This window comes from Monodelphis domestica, chromosome 4 (genome assembly GCF_027887165.1).
Source record: "Monodelphis domestica isolate mMonDom1 chromosome 4, mMonDom1.pri, whole genome shotgun sequence".
In the NCBI taxonomy this organism is placed as follows: domain Eukaryota; kingdom Metazoa; phylum Chordata; class Mammalia; order Didelphimorphia; family Didelphidae; genus Monodelphis; species Monodelphis domestica.
This window is the reverse complement of record NC_077230.1, coordinates 290,419,235-290,438,795: the sequence shown is the minus strand read 5'-3', so window position 1 is coordinate 290,438,795 and position 19,561 is coordinate 290,419,235. Positions and strand designations below refer to the sequence as shown.

General features: G+C 37.0%; 1 protein-coding gene across 2 annotated transcripts in view; it reads left to right on the top strand.

Moving 5' to 3' along the window:
* CRYL1 (crystallin lambda 1) overlaps window positions 1–19,561 on the top strand; it is a 213,156-nt gene that overhangs the window by 38,645 nt on the left and 154,950 nt on the right. The gene's annotated exons all lie outside the window — the stretch shown is intronic.

The following is a 19,561-nucleotide window of genomic DNA, read 5'->3' as shown; positions in this document are numbered from 1 at the left end:
GCAAGAAACAATCCTGTAAGGGGTGGCTTACGAAATGACTTAAAGGAAATGCCCTTCTTATAATGCATCTTAAAACAGCTTCTAAAATCAACAAAATGAACCTTGTGGTTAGGAACATTTTTTTTTCTTGTTTAATAAATAATCATACATTCTCCAGAGAGAAAGTGACAGTGTGACTTTCCCAAGTTTATTTTGTGTGTCATCTTCCCACCATAGTAAAATGATTTCTCTTTGCTAATTTGCTAATTAAAGGTCTGAAAATTCCATAATAATACCTTATATTTATATAAGACTTTTAACTAGTCCACTAGTACATCTAGGTCTATTTTATATGGACTGCTTCCTAGCCTTATTTTCTTCATACTGTATTTGTGCTATGTAGAGCTTCTAAAAAAATTCACATGCAGGGCTTTATCCTGATTACGGTTCATTTTGTTAGTTTCAGCCCAAAGATATATTTCTAATTTTATTATTCATTATATTTATGGTCACTTCTAGCTTTGGGTTAGAAACAAATTTGAAAAGCATGTCATCCTTGAACTGACCCACATTCTGGAGGGCAATTTGGAACTATGCCCAAAGGGCGGCACAACTGTGCATGCCCTGTAATACCTCTACCAGGTGGTATTATCAGAGAGATTATAAAAAAGGGGGAAAAGACCTACTTGAACAAAAATATTTATAGCTGCTCTTTTTGTGGTGACAAAGAATTGGCATTTGAGGGGAAGTTCATCAGTTGGGAAATGGCCAAACAATTTGTGGTATATGATGGTGATAGAATACTATTATGCTATAAGAAATGATGGGCAATGGCTTCGACAGGCCGGCCAAACCTTGTGAGGGTAGCCATCGGGTAATTTTTGACCCCTGGTGAAGTAGGGCTTTGCTCACCCAGCATGTGAAGACTGCTTCGGCAGAACAGGCGGAAGAAACCAACAAGAAGGTTCAATGGCTGAGATGGCGATGCAGCAAAGCACTGTGGAGTGCTTAGGGCGTGTTGGACGATAAAGGACAACATGGCCACTCAATGCAGCTGAGGAAGTCTCCAGGTGTAACAATTTTTCGTGCCATTGGACCCAGGCTTCCAATGTCGAGAGAGTGGGACTGTCTCTGTGCACCGACTTTTCCACTTAAATCTCTTTCACGTACAAGTATCTTTGTGCACATGCACAAAGACAATTGTCATTCTCGGCTTCCGAGAGACTACTACTATAAGAAATGATAAGCAAGATGATTTCAGAAAAAGCTGGAGAGATTTACATGAATTGATGCAGGGCAAAATAAGCAAAACTAGGAGAACATTGTACACAGTAACAAGAATTTAGTATGATGATCAATGGTGAAAGACTCAGCTATTCTCAGCAATACAATGATCCAGGACAGTTCTGAAGGAATTATGGCAATTCTGCTATACATTTGCAGAGAAAGAACTGTTGGAGTCGGATATAGATCCAAGCATACTATTTTTCACATTAGCTTTATTTATGTTTTTTTTTGGGGTTTTTATTTTATGTGAGTATTCTCTTACAACAATGTCCAATAAGGAAGTATGTTTTGTATGATAATACATATATAACCCAAGGGGAAGAAGCATGTCATCCTTCTAGTTACTGATATTCAACAGAACAAATCCTTGGAGTACTTCATTGGGGACTTTCTTCCAAAATAACAATGCATCCATCATTCTTTACTCTTTTGGATCTTTTCAGCTATCTCTAAAACCACTTGGCTATATTAGCCATCTAGACCACATTATCCCTTTATGGTTACAAGCTGTGGTGAGAAATTTTGTTAAATAAATGTCTTGCTGAAATCTGAACATACTGTAACTGAGACAGTTTTCTTATCAGGCTAGTAATTTATTAAAAAAATAAAAGTTTAACCACATATGATTAAAAAAAACATTTTGACGCATAATTATTGCTTCCTCTTGTTTCTAAATGCTCACAACTACCCTTTTAATAATCTTGACTAGAATTTGAAAAGTGTTTGTGGTCAAATTTGCTAGATTGTATTTAATTTAAAATAGTTACCTTTCCCCCTTTATTTAAAGGCTAGGGCATTTGCCTATCTCCAGTTCTGATGATCTTTGATTCTTCATAAATCTTCAAAAATTTCTGGGAATATTTTAGCAAACACTTGTCAGTTATTTTGCTACCTTGTGATGTAGATTATCCATTTGGGGGCAGTGTGAGCTGTAACCAACTTCTCACTTTTTTACCGGCTTTATTTATTTATTTTTCTTCCCTTTACAGTCTGAGGATCATTCTTATTGTTGAAAAGTTAAAGCCAGTTGGATACTCTTATCCATTGTACATTGTGATTTTCTTTCCAATGGCAAATAGGCATCATTCTTTCTTTGATCTTCTTTTAACCCCAACATAACTCAAAAAGCTGCCCACAGAAGAGTATAAATTTGCAAAATCTAAAAGGGAAGTTGGCTCCAGAGGGATGGGAGGCTCCAAAGAACAAGATTTTGTGGATACTTTCTTTGTTAGTTCCCATGAATAAGAAAAGGGTGAGGTATATAATGAGACCAATGTGGTTTATTAGTGAAATCAGATTTCAGAAAGACAAATTTTAAAAGACAGAGGGATAAAGGTTAAGGCAGGTAAGTGAAGGTGAATATAAAAGAATGATTAGGTTCCATGAGAAGAACAGTGTTGAGGCTTGTTTTTATCTATGCAGCTAGCTCTGTCCTAGTACACTGTCTTATACATAGCAGAGACTTAATATGTGTTTATTGAATTAATTTGAATTCAAGCCTGGTATGAGCTGAGATTTATGGCAAATCATTAGTAATAATAATTCACATTTCATATAGTGCTTTTAAGATGTACAAAGTCCTTTTTCTCACAGTAGCCATTTGAGAAAGTTTGTGCAAGTTGTAGTGTCCTCAGCTTATAATTTAAAAAAAAATCAACTTGCATACAAGTTCTTGATGCATACTGGATATATCGATAGGCTTCTAGTCTTGGTTTTGACATTTAATAATAATAAAAATTCTTTTATAGAATTTTAAAGTTTGCAAAGTGCTTTACACATGCTAATCTCATCTGATTCTCACAACAAGCATGGGAGGCAAGTGCTATCATCTATTTTAGAGATGAGGGAACTGAGGCTGGACTTGCTCAGGGTCCCTCAGCTTGTATCTGAGGCTATCTTTGAATTCCATTCTTTCTGACACCAGAATAACTCTTTATAATTTGTGCTACTCATCCATATGATCATAAGAAAGTTCTGTTTAAATCACTTTCAGTCTCAGTTTTTCTCTTTTCTGTATCATCTACCTAAAGGCATTGCTTTGAGGAAAGTGCTTAACCCCCTCCCCCCCCCCCCTTAAAAGTTCTATTTCAGGGTAGATAGATAGTTCAGTGGATAGACAGCCAGGCTTGGAGATGGGAGATCCTAGGTTCAAATATGACCTCATAGACTTTCTAGTTGTGTAATCCTGGGCAAGTCACTTAACCCCAATTGCTTAGCCTTTATATTCCTCTGCCTTGGAACTGATACTTAATATCAATTCTAAGACAGAAGGTAAAGGTGTTTTTTTTTTTTTTAAGATCTATATCAGGGGTTCTTAACCTTATTTGTGATATGTATCCCCCTTTCCCCTGCCTTTGGCATTTTGGTGAAGTCTGTGGATTCCCATCTCAGAATAATGTTCTTAAATGCATAAAATAAAACATACAAGATTGCAAAGGAAACAAAGTATATTGAAACACATTTGCCAAACTATTAAAAAAAGATTTTGGAATCCAAGTTAAAACCTTTGTCTCTACGAATGTGTTACATATAGTACTATAGATAGCTACCTAGTAATAATGATTTATAAGTACCTTCTTTATGAACACTAGACATCAAGGGGACACCGAAGGCACTGATGGGCTCTGGGAAGAATATAAACTAAGAACTTAGATAAGTGGTATCACCCCACTCCATGAAGTACATTCGATACAGTGATTTTCTTGGGGGAGTGTCCTGTGGTTGTGTTTACATCATAAGCTCTTTGGTCCTTAAAATTGTATGCTATTTTGGGGGTAGACCAAGGATCAGGCAGTCCTATCATTGTTTCTAATGACTTTTTTTTTAAACCCTTATGTTCTATTATAGTATCCATTCTAAGACAGAAGAGTGGTACTGGCCAGGCAATTGGGGTTAAGTGACTTGTGCAGGGTCATACAGCTAGGAAGTATTTGAGGCTAGATTTGAACCCAGGGACTCCCAATTCAGGGCCTGGTGCTCTATCCACCACTGTGCTACCTACCTGCCGTCTAGTGACTTATTACTTTTTTAAGCCCCTACCTTCCGTCTTAGAATTAATACTATGTATTGGCTTCAAGGCAGAAGAATGGTAAGGGCTAGGCAATGGGGGTTAAGTGACTTGCCCAGGGTCACACAACTAGGGAAGTGTCTGAGGCCAGATTTAAATCTAGGACCTCTCATTTCTAGGCCTCACTCTCAATTCATTGAGCTACCCAGCTGGTCCCCTTTCTAGTAACTTATTGAAGTCTGTTCTGGATACCTAGTGATAATGGGAAGCAGTGGAGTCTGACAGTGTAGCATTGTTTCTGATCTAACCCTAAATTTAATTTTAATTTTTAAAATTTATTTATTTAATTAATTTATATTTTCCATGGTTCCGTGATTCATATTCTTTCCTTCCCCCTTTCCTTCCCCCCTCCCATAGCCAAAGAGCCCCCCTAAATTTAATTTTTAATGATACCAACTAAGAGCCATCTTAAATTCTTTGCCATCCCACCTTTTGAAATTTCACTCAATGCTGTAGTATTTTTGAATATACCTAGTCAATTGAGCAAAAATAATCACCACCCTCCTTGAGATTAGCTTTCAAGAATTATTAATATTCCCTTAATGGGGCTAGAGAGGTTTCTGAGTTGTTCTGATGTCTACTATCTATAGGCACGGTAAAGTTCTTATTACTAAGAAAAGATCATCTTTGAGCAATGGCACAGAGAAGTAAGGCTTGTATGATGGAGATATTTGGATCCATTATGATTACATGTGATGACATATAGTAGGTACTAAAAAATAATGCTCCTATTCAGTCAATAAATAGCAATGGGAGAAAAAAGCCACTGTGCTAAGATGTTCTTTTTATGCAGTTTACATCATTGCTGTATTTATACATTTTTTTTTTTGTGGTATCCCATAGGAAAAAAATCCCCACAATAAGTGAACCATAGATCTCAGCAAAAGAAAAACTCTGAGTAGACTAGGCTGATTGGAATGTAGGCTTAAAAAATAATGATAATGCAGCAGGTACATTTTGCTGCTGATGCATGCTTCTTGTATGTCATACCTTTAAAACCACATTTTCTTTTTATCTTGGGACTTTAAAAGAAAAAACCCCCAAGTATCTGCTAAATGACAATGCTGTGTTCTCAATGATGTAGATCATCTTTGACTCATTTCTCTTTATGCTGAGAAGCCAGCATAAACCAGAGAGCTTTTCTAGGTCCCCTTTAATCCTGAGTTCCTGTGATATTGGTCATTTCTTATTTTTCATACTTCATTTACTGAGAGAGCCTTGAGGATAAGGCAAAGAAATCTTTTTGATTAACAACACAGAATGCATAATGGATTTCATAATAAGTAAGTTATGGAGTTTCTAGGGTCAAAGTCATGGAAATCTGAATGGATTTTCTCTTCTTAAAAATGAATCTCCCACCCAAACCCTCAAGGGCAGGTACATGGGTCAGAAAGTTGCCTAATGCTTTGCTGAAATGTAGGAGCATGCAAATTTGGAACTTGAAATTCCAGACCTCACTACACTATTTCAAACCAAATCTTACCTGGCAAGAAAGTCTTTCATGTTAGTAAAAAATAAATTCATCCTGGAATGTCTTAAAAAAAACCAACTGAATTTTTAGAGTCTTTTGGTTTGCTTTTTTAGCAATAATGCATATAAAAAGTCTCAACAATTATTTGAGAGTTGGGATTTTGGAGATCTCTGAAAATGCCAAAGGAGAATGGGAAGTGTCAATAACATTTTGAAATTTGATTAATCTTCCTTTCAGCAACTAATATCCTGAATAAATTTTGTATATCAAACTTACATGTTTTTTACTAAAATTTATAAAATGTTACAGTTTCATAGCTTTTATCAAATCTATTTTTTCCTTGGCAGTAATTAAGGGAATCTTTATATTTTATAAATTCAGGATTTTCCTCCCCATTAAAGTAGAACTTCAGATTTTGAAACCAATAAAAATAACCAGACTGTATCTTTTCCCTTACTTCATTAAGAATTCCAGTGTTATTAGAATTTTCATGTGTTGTTACATTGTTTTGGATATATATAGAAGTGTTGAAATTAGATTTTTACTATTCTAGTTATGTGGTTATTTAAAAAGAAATAAAACTAGAATCAATTTAGTGAAGAGAAAATAATAAAGTATTTTATTCTAAAAGTTGGGAAATAATTTTTTACTATGTTATTTATTTATAAGATAAATTATATATTAACTGTAGATTTGATCATTAATCTTTGTGGGGTAAAAAAATAGTATTTTCACACTGAAATTATTTGTCTTTAGAGAATGAAGGTTTCAAAAAAGTTGGAAACTATCCAAACCTCTGAATTTAGGTTTTGTTTGTCAGGGATACTTTTTTTTATTCCCCTTCCTCACGCTTTTTAGTTTTCCTCATTGTGAATGGAAGTTTTTTTTCCTCTAAAACATAACATTTAAAAACAAAACATGATCTGCACTTTAGACTTCTGAACCACAGCAGCTACATATTTCTTTTGTTTTAGGTATATGTACTTTTATAGGATTACAAACTTCCAGAATTGATGATGAAGCACATTGTTTTGTTTCATAGAGCCCCCAAACTCCAAACTTAAAGAATTTCAGGCCTGAAACTGTTATACTAGGCAGAAATATTTCTTTGAAGAACAGGCTATTGGAGCTCAATTCAGGAGTGCTAAAATAAGGAGGAAGAGAACCAAGATTTGAGGAATAAAAATGTAGAGTCAAGGAATCTTAATGCATAGAGAAAGTAATGTATGTGTAGGTAAGGGTGTTGGGGTATGCACTTACATCTGTAATATGAAAACAGAATGAAAAATAACTAGAAAGGCTCTGAAGAAGTTAATGAAAACATTTCTAATAATCTTGACACCACACTAATTTTCATCATCTTCTACAGAGATTTTTTTTTCTCTGTAGAAGCATCTTTGATTTTAATGTGGAATTTGGGATCTTCTCTACCTCTGTTAAGAAGCCCCATCATCGCCACATGACATGAAGCATAAATGCAGAGTTGTGACCCCTGAGAACCACAGGAGGGAAAACAGGAAGTGTCTTGCTGCTCTAACTCATAACAGTGACAAGGAAGATCGCAGAAATGGTTGGGAACACAGTCACCTTAAAGGGAATGCACAGTTTTCAGGAAGCAAAGAAAATGCTGGTGTGCCATGAGTCAGAGCTACAATTAACATGATAAAGACATAAAGAAACAAAAACAGATAATGAATCTGCAGTGACACAGAAGCCCCAGACTATATGTGAGGTTTTAGAAAGAATCTAGAGTTGGAAGTGACATTGGTGGTGATTGTCCAATCCAGATCTTTACCAGAATACTTAAAAAAAATTCATTTCTATTATCATGCAAAATATTCTTCCATATTGGTCATTGTTGTAAGAGCACACTCACACATGACCAAAAGCCCAAAATAAAACCGTAAATACATTGATGTGAAAGACAGCATGCTTTGATCTCCATCCCTCTGACTCTAACCGTTCTTTCTCTGAAGATGAATAACATTCCCCATCATAAAGTATTTCAGGATTGTCCCAGAACAAGAATGCTTTCTACCACATATCTGGCCATCCAGTCTTGCTCACTTAATCATTAAATAATTGTCTTTTTATCTTCTACCTTCTATGGCCAAATAAAATGTAGAACAAATGGTAGCTGTTGAATCAGAGGAATCTGGGTTCAAATCCTGCTTCTGACATATATATGACTGGGGAATGACTGAACAAGTTGTGGTATAGGAGTATAATGGAATACTATTGTGTTATAAGAAATAACAAGATGATTCCCCCCAAACCTGTAAATACTTATGTGAAGTAAAGAGAGCAGAATCAGGAAAATGTTGTACACAGTAACAACAATAATGCATCATGATCCACGGAGAAGGACTTAACTTATCAACAAGGCAAAGATCCAGGACAACTCCATGGGATTCATAATGAAAAAGGAGATCCACTGCAATAGAAGGAATAGATAGAGGCCAAATACAGATTGAAACATACTCTTCTTCACTTTATTTTCTCCATGAATTTTTCTCTAGTGTAAGCAATGTGTGTCTTGTTTCACAACATGATGAACAGGGAAATATGCATTATCTGATAATATACATACAACCCATATCATATTATCTGCGTTCATGAGGAGGAGAAAGGGAGGGAAGGAGAAAATATGAATTGCAAAAAGTCAGAAAACAAATATTTAAAATTGTACAAACATGTAAATTTGTAAAAAAAATTGTTTGTTGTAAAATGAGGTTGTTGGACTAGATGACCTCTGAGGTCCCTTTCAGTTTTCAATTTATGCTATTTTCTCTACAGGTAGGTAGATGGTACCATGGATAGGATGCTGGGTCTGGAGTGAGAAAGACTCATCTTCCTGAGTCCAAATCCAGCTTCAGACACTTAGTAGCTATGTTACTAGCTATGTGACCCTGGACAAGTCATTAAAGTTTGCCTCAGTTTCCTGATCTGTAAAATAAGATGGAGGAGGAAATTGTAATACAATCCATTATTTTTGTCAAGAAAAACCCCAACGAGGTCATGAAGAGTCTGAGTCAACTGAAACAACCAAACAACAACAATAAATCTCTTTTATAAGATAGTCATTTAAACACTTGATGATGTTTTTAATTTAAATAAGATATTAATCACAAATACTTTTAAAATTCAGGTAATTCCATCATGTGTCCTTTTGATGAATGACATTTTACTAGATTTATTTGACTTATTTTGTGTTGCCAAAAAACTAGTTGTCCTCTGCATTGATTTGATTTATCAAATATTTATCAAGCGTCTACTATTTAAATGCTGTGGAGAACACCAATATGAATATGATATAGCTTCTACCCTTAAGCAAATTAGATATATCACACTGTACCCTGAAATTTAATGAAAATGTAATAAAGAATACAAAGTACTTTGGTATTTCAGAAGAGGTAGAGATGATTTTCGCCTGGGGCAGGTTTCATGAAGTTGAGAGGTTCAAGCTAAGGCTTTGAATGATGGGTAGAAATTGTGCTGGCAGCTCTAGGGTGGAAGAGGTCTTCCATGTAAAGAAAACAGTGCATAAAAAAGCATGGAAGGGTGTTAAAGGTAGAATGAGTAATCTAGTTTTTGTTTATATAAGATATGTAAGAAGAGTTGAGAACAGTGAGCCTGGAAAGGTAGGATTACATCTCATACTGCTCCACTAAGAAGTTTGTACTTTATTTGATAGGTGGATATGAGTAATATGAGGGAACCCTAAAATATTTTGGGCAAGAAGTCTAAACAATTGCAGTTATGCTTTAATGAAATTAAAAGCAGTTGGACTAAAGGAGAAAAATCTGGATAATATTGAGTAAAAGGTTTTTTTCTTCCCTAAATTACAGAGGGCACCATTTCTTGGTCTCCTAACACTAGATGTGTGGGTTGGATGTCAGCTAAATCTGTTCTCTGAGCATATAGTTGCCAGTAAAACTATAGGACACGTATTCCATATTAATCCATTTAATTTTACTTCTAACTTCAAGGATGAGTGTGAAATGGGGCAGAGTCAAGATGGTGGCTTAGAAGCAGCAAAAGTTCAGACCTCTGAAAACCCTTCCTTACCAATCAAAAACTGAATGCTCCTAGGGGACTGAAATTCAAACTTAGCAACAGGACAGAGGTGGGGAACCTTCCTTCTGGACTCAAATCAAAAGGTACGTCCCCCCACCCCCAAAAGCCAGAATCTGAGAATACTCGGGTCTAAGGGGAAGGCAGAAGGAAGGTCCCAGGACCCTTTCCCCCCCAACCCAGAGCTCTGAGCCCCTAGCAGCAGTGGGAACCTCTGGGCGAGCAAAGGTGCTGGTCTGGAGGATGTACCTTGAGAGCAACCTAGGCCAGGATCAGAGCATCCACAGGTGGTAGGGAAGCAACCAGAGAGAAACCAAAGAGCCTGCAGCCCCATGGCTGGGTCCCTCCATCTGGCTTCAGTCTCACTGGAGGTTTTTGCCCCGGGGCACATCGAGACCAACCCAGTTGAACCTAATGCCATCAGGAGTCCTCAGAGCTCAGGGAGGCCAGGAACCCTCCCCCCCCAGAGTGCAGGGCCTCCCGCAAGGACAGGAAACTCTGGGCTGGCAAATGCACTGCTGTACCTTGCGGACAGTGCTGTGCCAGGCTCAGAGCATGGAATGTAGGCAGTGGAGAAGCAGCTGGAGAGAGCCGGAGAGAGCCTGGGTGGCTCTAGCCTTCCAAGAGTCTTTGGCCTCAGAGCACATACAGCCCAACTTAGTTGAACTTCAAAAGCCTCCAGAGGACAGGGAAGCCAACATTCCTCCCCCAGAGTCTGTACCAAGGGATCTGACAAAGCTCCAAGAGGGGAGACTGACAGCCCCAAAACAAAAAAAAAATGAGAGGAGCAAGAGGACAGACAAATATGGGGAACAAAGAAGGGGGTAAACACAAGCAAACAACAGAAAAAGAAGAAACAAATTACAATAGACAGCTTCTGTATGGGTAACGAGCAAAGAGCGAATGAAACAGAGGGGGAGGGATCAGCAAAGGAAAAATCAGAAATTCCAGCGAATTGGATACAGGCTTTGGAAGAACTCAAAATGCAATTCAAAACACAATTAAGAGAGGCTGAAGACAATTGGGAAAAGAACTTAAAAACTAAGATAAGTCATCTGGAAACAGAAAATAGTGTCTTGAAAGCCAAAATCAACCAGCTGGAAAATGAGGCAAAGGAGATGAAAGATGAGAAAAAGGAGATGAAAGACAAGGTAAAGAGGATGAAAGATGACCTCCAAAGAAAAACAGACCAGAAGGAAAAGGATGACAAAAAAGCCAGGGATGAAATCCAGTCTTTAAGAACCAGAATACAACAACTAGAATTAAGTGACCTCACAAGGCAGCAGGACACTATAAAACAAAACCAAAAGAATGAAAAAATTGAGGAAAATATGAAGCATCTCATTCGCAAAACAGAGGATTTAGAAAATCATTCAAGGAGAGACAATTTAAGAATTATTGGCCTACCAGAAGACCATGACAAAAGAAAAAGCCTGGACATTATATTACAGGAAATTATTAAAGAAAACTGGCCTGAAATCCTTGAACAAGAGGGAAAAGTGGAGATTGATAGAATCCACAGATCACCTCCTGTACTTAATCCCCAACTGACAACACCCAGGAATGTTATAGCCAAATTCAAGAACTATCAGACCAAAGAAAAGATATTATAAGCTGCCAAGAAGAAGTCATTCAGATACCAAGGAACCACAGTGAGGATAACTCAGGATCTGGCCCGCTCAGAGGTTCCCGCTGCTGCTGGGGGCTCAGCCCTATGGGTTGTGGGGGAGGGGTCCTGGGACCTTCGTTCTGCCTTCCCCTTAGCCCTGAGTATTCTCGGATTCTGGCTTTTGGGGGGGCGTACCTTGTGATTTGATTAAATTTCGGTGCCCTAGGAGCATTCAGTCTGTATCGGTAAGGAAGGGTCTTCCATGAGGTCTGAACTTTTGCTGCTTGCTAAGCTGCCATCTTGACTCTGCCCCCCACAACAAAATTTTTTTAAGTGACTCAATAAGTTAAAATGATATGTATCCCTATAAGAAAAGAGGTCATTGGTAACTCTTAAAAACTGTTGTTATTACCTGGGCAGCAAAAAGAAGTACACTTAGAGGGAACAGTGACAAACTGTGTAGGATGAAAGGACAAGACATAAATAAGTATATAGATATATGCATGCATAAATACATACACATGTGTATGCGTATACACACACACACATATATATATAACTAGAACTTAAAAATAGATTAATATTAAAAGAAATGGGAAAAGAAACAAATGGGGGTAAATATTTATGTCACAAAGAAGCTCATGGTGGGAGGGGGGAGAACATCAATACACTGGAAGGGTAAAGAGGTCAGAGATAGGAAATACTCAACTCTTACTTGCTTTGAAATTGACCCAAAGAGGGAAGAAAAATCCAATCCATTGGGGCAGAGAATAGATTGTGCCCTATAAGGGAGTAGAAGGGTTAACAAATGGATGGGTGGGGAGGGAAGCAGTACAAGGGATGGAGGGGGCTGGGGGTTAATTTTAGAAAGACTACAGGGAAAATAAGGAGGGGGAATGAGAAGGGAGGTGTGAATCTTGAAATTTCTCAGACTTGTGAATGTTAAAAATTTCCACATTGGGGAATTCTCCATTGGAACAATTCCCTACTGGGAACATTCCCTATTTTGACAGTGAGAACTCTACTTGGATCAGAAATGGGAGGACCTCTGCTCCACCCATACTTGGGACTGCTTTGGGGGAGAGAACTCCTTGCTAAACAATGAAAGTACTTTATCCCATACATATAATGAGGCAAAAAGTTCTTTAAGCCATGCCTATTTTTAGAATTAATACAATGGGGTGCTAAGTACCTATTAAAGGTCAGGCAACTTGTAAACTTGCCAGGAGCAAAGAGGTGAAAACTTATTAAGAAGTTTTTTCTGGTACAAACTATACTAAAGGGTTTAGTTGACCCAGCAGTGTCTTTCTAATGGGCTGTCCTTTGGAAAACATCTACTGTGATTGGTAGATGTAAGGACTTAGGGGAGGTGACATAGGAGAAAACCCCCTATATAAGAAAAAGCAGAATCTCTTGAAAGAAGATCCTTTTGAAATCTCTTGAGAGAGGCTCTGAAGAAGGGAAGCTCTTGGAGGACAATCTCTAAGGAGGTCTCGCTGGAGCTCCTCTGAAGGGACTCTGTTCCTCTGGAGGCTCTTGAGAGAGGCCCTTTGAAACAGTCTCTGGCTGGAAGGCTCTTTGAGGAGGACTCTGGCTGGAACTCTCTCTGAGGAGACTCTGTCACTAGAATCCTTGCTTAGACAGAGCTTGTGGTGAGTGATAAAAGACTGACTGACTGATCTCTCTCTCTTAAGACTCAGATCTAGGCCATGTTGGCTTAAGGCCCTTCATACTTATTTCCTTTTTCTCTCTTTCTCTCTTTTCTTTAATTCCTCATTGTATTATTAATTAAATTCTCTATGAAACCCAGTTGACTTGGGTATATTTATAATTGGGAATATTTTCCCTGGCGACCACCTTATATATTTGATTTAAAACAAGAAATTGTAGTGAAAACATATTTCTGTGGTCACAATTTACTCACCCACTCTTATATGTACTACAGTTTATATCTTCCACTATTTTACTCACTACAGTTTATGTCTCTACCTCTTTTAATCATAGCAGTTTAAGGCAAACAACTCTTTTAAATGTTACAGTTTATGTCTCAACTATTTTAAATATTACAGAGGGGGGTAGAAAGGGAAATAAAATAAGGGTGGGAACTAGGGGGACTGTTCAAAAGCAAACATTGTTGTAGAAGGAAATAGTGAAAGAAGAAAAGGCAGGTAAAGGAGCAGAAATCAAAATGCTGGGAAATACATAGCTAGTAATCATAACTCTGAATGTGAATGGAATGAACTCACCCATAAAATGCAAGCAAATGTCAGAGTGGATTAGAATCCAAAACCCTACCATATGCTGTCTATAGGAAACACATATGAGAAAGGTAGATACGCATAGGGTGAAAGTAAGAGGGTGGAGCCAAATCTATTGGGCATCAACTGATAAAAGAAGGCAGGAGTTGCAATCATGATATCTGACAAAGCCAGAGTGAAAATAAAGCTAGTTAAAAGAGATAGGGAAGGTAATTGCAACCTGATAAAAGTCAGTATAGACAATGAGGAAATGTCTGTACTCAATATGTATGCACCAAATGTGGCATAGGATCCAAATTTCTAAAGGAGGACTAGAGGAGCTCAAGGATGAAATAGATAGAAAAATTATACTAGTGGGAGACCTGATCCTTCCTCTATCTGGACTAGATAAATCAAACCAAAAAATAAATAAGAAAGAGGTAAGAGAAGTGAATGAAATCTTAGAAAAATTAGAGTTAGTAGACACGTGGAGAAAAATAAATAGGGACAAAAAGAAATATACCTTCTTTTCAGCAGCACATGGTACATTTACAAAAACTGACCATGTATTAGGGCATAAAAACATTGCAAACAAGTGCAAAAGAGCAGAAATAATAAATGCAAGTTTCTCAGATCACAATGCAATGAAAATAATAATTAGGAAGAGAACATGGAGAGGTAAATCAAAAATTAGTTGGAAATTAAACAATACGATTCTCCAAAACCAGTTAGTTAAAGAACAAATCATAGAAACAATAACTTCATTGAAGAAAATGACAATGATGAGACATCCTTTCAAAATCTTTGGGATGCAGCCAAAGCAGTACTCAGGGGGAAATTTATATCCTTGAGTTCATATATTAACAAATTAAGAAGGGCAGAGGTCAATGAATTGGGCATGCAAATTAAAAAATTAGAAAGCAAACAAATTAAGAATCCTCAGATGAAGACTAAATTAGATATCCTAAAACTCAAAGGAGAAATTAGTAAAATTGAAAGTCAAAGAACTATGATTTAATAAATAAGACTAGAAGCTGGTATTTTGAAAAAACAAATAAAATAGACAAAGTACCAGTCAGTCTAATTAAAAAAAGGAAAGAAAAAAACGAAATTGACAGTATCCAAGATGAAAAAGGAGACCTCACCTCTAATGAAGAGGAAATTAAGGCAATCATTAAAACTACTATGCCCAATTATATGGCAATAAATATGGCAATCTAGGTGATATGGATGAATACTTACAAAAATATAAATTGCCTACACTAAAAGAGGAAGAAATAAATTACCTAAACAATCCGATATCAGAAAAAGAAATTGAACAAGCCATCAAAGAACTCCCTAAGAAAAAATCCCCAGGTCCAGATGGATTCACAAATGAATTCTATCAAACATTCAAAGAACAACTAATCCCAATATTAAACTATTTGACAGAATAAGCCAAGAAAGAGTTCTACCAAATTCATTTTATGACACAAACATGGTATTGATCCCAAAGCCAGGCAGGTCAAGAACAGAGAAAGAAAACTATAAACCAATCTCCTTAAGAAATATAGATGCAAGAATCTTAAATAGGATACTAGCAAAAAGACTCCAGCAAGTCATCACAAGGGTCATCCGCTATGACCAGGCAGGATTCATACCAGGAATGCAAGGATGGTTCAGTATTAGGAAAACCATCCACATAATTGACCATATTAACAAGCAAAGTGACAAAAATCACATGATTATCTCAATAGATGCTTTGATAAAAAACAACACCCATTCTTATTGAAAATACTAGAAAGTATAGGAATAGAAGGGCCTTTCCTAAAAATAATAACAGTATATATCTAAAACCATCAGCAAACATCATCTACAATGGGGATAAACTAGAAGCCTTCCCAATAAGATCAGGAGTAAAACAAGGATACCCATTATCACCTCTATTATTTAACATTGTACTAGAAACACTAGCGGTAGCAATTAGAGAAGAAAAAGAAATTGAAGGTATTAAAATTGGCAACGAGGAGACCAAGCTATCACTCTGCGGATGATATGATGGTTTACTTAAGGAATCCTAGAGAATCAACCAAAAAGTTACTTGAAATAATCAACAACTTTAGCAAAGTTGCAGGATACAAAATAAACCTGCATAAGTCATTAGCATTTCTATATATCTCCAATCCATCTCAGCAGCAAGAATTAGAAAGAGAAATGCTATTTAAAATCACCGTAGACAATATAAAATACTTAGGAATTTATCTGCCAAGATAAACACAGGAACTATATGAACACAACTACAAAACTCTCTCCACACAGTTAAAACTAGATCTAAACAATTGGAAAAACATTGATTGCTCATGGGTGGGACGAGCTAACATAATAAAAATGACAATCCTACCCAAATTAATTTACTTATTTAGTGCCATACCCATTGAACTACCAAAAAACTTCTTTACTGAATTAGAAAAAAACATAACAAAGTTCATTTGGAAGAACAAAGGATCAAGGATATCCAGGGAAATCATGAAAAAAAAATGCAAAGGAAGGAGGACTTGCAGTCCCAGATCTCAAACTCAAACTCAAACAAAAGCAGTGGTCATCAAAACAATTTGGTACTGGCTAAGAGACAGAAAGGAGGATCAGTGGAATAGACTTGGGATAAATGACCTCAGCAAGACCATCTATGACAAACCCAAAGACCCCAGCTTTTTGGACCAAAATCCACTCTTTGATAAAAACTGCTGGGAAAATTGGAAGACAGTATGGGAGAGATTAGGTTTGGATCATCACCTCACACCCTACACCAAGATAAATTCAAAATGGGTGAATGACTTGAACATGAAGGAAACTATAAGTAAATTAGGCGAACACAGAATAGTATACATGTCAGACCTTTTCGAAAGGAAAGATTTTAAAACCAAGCAAGACTTAGAAAGGGTCACAAAATGTAAAATAAATAATTTTGACTACATCAAATTAAAAAGTTTTTGTACAAACAAAACCAATGTAACTAAAATCAGAAGGGAAGCAACAAATTGGGAAACAATCTACATAAAAACCTCTGACAAAGATTTAATTACTCAAATTTACAAAGAGCTAAATCAATTGTACAAAAAATCAAACCATTCTCCAATTGATAAATGGGCAAGGGACATGAATAGGCAGTTTTCAGTTAAAGAAATCAAAACTAGTAATAAGCACATGAAAAAATGTTCTAAATCTCTTATAATCAGAGAGATGCAAATCAAAACAACTCTGAGGTATCACCTCACACCTAGCAGATTGGCTAACATGACAGCAAAGTGAAGTAGTGAGTGCTGGAGGGGATGTCGCAAAGTGGGAACGTTAATTCATTGCTGGTGGAATTGTGAATTGATCCAACCATTTTGGAGGGTAATTTGGAACTATGCTCAAAGGGCGATAAAAGACTGTCTGTCCTTTGATCCAGCCGTAGCAATGCTGGGTTTGTACCCCAAAGAGATAATAAGGGAAAAGACTTGTACAAGAATATTCATAGCTGCGCTCTTTGTGGTGACCAAAAATTGGAAAATGAGGGGATGCCCTTCAATTGGGGAATGGGTGAATAAATTGTGGTATATGTTGTTGATGGAATACTATTGTGCTAAAAGGAATAATAAAGTGGAGGAATTCCATGGAGACTGGAACAACCTTCAGGAAGTGATGCACAGCGAAAGGAGCAGAACCAGGAAAACGTACACAGAGACTGACACATTATGGTACAATCGAACGTAATGGAATTCTCCATTAGTGTCAATGCAATATCCCTGAGCAATCTGCAGGGATCTATGAGAAAAACACTGTCCACAAGCAGAGGATAAACTGTGGGTGTAAAAACACCGAGGAAAAGCCATTCTCCAATTGATAAATGGGCAAGGGACATGAATAGGCAGTTTTCAGTTAAAGAAATCAAAACTAGTAATAAGCACATGAAAAAATGTTCTAAATCTCTTATAATCAGAGAGATGCAAATCAAAACAACTCTGAGGTATCACCTCACACCTAGCAGATTGGCTAACATGACAGCAAAGTGAAGCTTGACTACAGGGGTTGAGGGGATATGATTGAGGAGAGACTCTAAATGAACACTCTAATGCAAATACCAACAACATGGAAATGGGTTTGAATCAAGGACACATGTGATACCCAGTGGAATTGCGCGTCAGCCATCGGAGGGGTGTTCGGGTGGCGAGGAAAAGAAAATGACCTTTGTTTCCAATGAATAATGTTTGAAAATGACCAAATAAAATTAAAAAAAATGTTTATGAGCAAAAAAAAAAAAAAGAATGAGCGTGAAATTAGTGTTATTGTTCATTCATTTTAGTCATGTCTGACTCTTCGTGACCCCATTTGAGTTTTCTTGGCAAAGATAATGGAGTGATTTGTCCTTTTCTTCTCTAGTTCATTTTGCCATTGAGGAAATTGGGCTAAACAGTGTGAAGTGACTTGTCCAGGCTCAGAGTAAGTGTCTGAAGCTGGATTTGAACTCAGGAAATGAGTGTTCCTGATTCCATACGTGGTGTTCTATCCATATTATCACCTTGTCCAGTTATTGTGTCCTATTCTTTTTTTTTTAATTAAAAATTTTACTATCCTCCTTAGAGAAATAAAGAACAACTTTAATGAGTGGAGGATATTCAGGACACATATGTAGGTTATAAGAGGCAATTTGCATAAGGCTCTTAGTGGACCTTGATTACTCAGTTTTCCATGGTTGGGTCAGAATTGATGAGAAGTTGAGGAAAGGAAACCTCTTGGTCTTATGGTTTCCATCTTTAATAGCAAAGACACAAGGTTCCAGATTTGAAAATAAAGAGGAATCTTCATCTCCATCTCCTACCTTTCCCGATATATGGTAGTCCCCAAATCCTACCCTCCTTATGAAAAATTTCAGATCCTCCTTAATGATAATGGTGTCTTCTTCCCTATGTGATTTTCTTCACTTTACTTTGAACATGTCTTTTTTTGCATGTAATTTTCCCATCTTAGGCTGGAAGCTCCTGGGGAATATGGATTGTAGTTTTGTTTTTCCTTTCTTCAGATCTTCAGTGCTTAGAACAGAGCCTAGAAAAGTGAAGACACTTTAAAATGCTCATGATTTTGATTGTCTTGCTGTGACATTAAAATAGCCAAGTTTGGGGGGGCAGCTGGGTAGCTCAGTGGATTGAGAGCTAGCCCTAGAGACGGGAGGTCCTAGGTTCAAATCTGGCCTCAGACACTTCCCAGCTGTGTGACCCTGGGCAAGTCACTTGACCCCCATTGCCTAGCCCTTGCCACTCTTCTGCCTTGGAGCCAATACACAGTATTGACTCCAAGACGGAAGGTAAGGGTTTATAAAAAAAAAAAATAAATAAAAAATAAAATAGCCAAGTTTGGTCCCAGAGAGGACATCTGTTTTGGTAGGTTTTAAAGCTGGAGATTATGGAAAACTTTTTTAATATGTTGTTTAGTTTTGTTGAACTTTTTTTAAAAAATAAAATTGAATTTCTGTATACAAAAATCCTGCTTCACTGTGGAATCCTTTTCTAGAAGTGGGATTACATTCATTGCAAGTGGTGCATCTGATTTTAGTGCAGGTGTTGCAGCAGACTTATTCCAGGGGTTTACTGATGCTTATCACTTGGAATGCTTCCAGACACATATTGACCTCTAACAAATGCTTTTCTGCTTCCAGGAAAAGCATCCTGTGACCTACTCTTTGTGACCCCATTTGGGGTTTTCTTTGCAAAGATACTAGAGTGGTTTGTCATTTCTTTTTCTAGTTTTTTTTTAATTAGATGAAGAACTGAGACAGTTATTAAGTGACTTTTCCTTGCCAGGATGATAGGCCTCATAAA